Source organism: Plasmopara halstedii (assembly GCF_900000015.1).
Source record: "Plasmopara halstedii genome assembly, contig: Scaffold_637, whole genome shotgun sequence".
NCBI lineage: Eukaryota > Oomycota > Peronosporomycetes > Peronosporales > Peronosporaceae > Plasmopara > Plasmopara halstedii.
The window spans coordinates 27,659-28,061 of record NW_020187554.1 but is presented as its reverse complement, the minus strand read 5'-3'; positions in this window follow the sequence as shown (position 1 = coordinate 28,061).

The window sequence follows — 403 nt, the reverse complement described above, 5'->3', positions numbered from 1 at the left end:
GTCTTCTTCGAACGGCTATCAGTAGAGCTTTGAGGGTGGTGATCTCCCTATCGACTCTCCCAACCTAGATTTTCGAGTACTTCTCCTAAAGGAGAGATGTCTATGAACACCATTCGGCGACGGTGACTCGACCCCGATGAAGAACTTGTACATGACAGTTACCGCAAGCGTACTACAGTGGGTTTAAACCAAGCAGCTTATACTACCCAAGATCAGCTTAAGAGACACGAAACACAGAACATGGGACATAAAACACAGAACATGGGTATGAGGACATAGGGACAAGGGACAAGGTACACAGGGACATGGGACATGAGACACCAACAAACTACCTACCCAATAGGTTCGATCCAAAGACCTTTGCTTGTATTTTGCAAGCGCTCTACCATCTGAGCTAATGTGT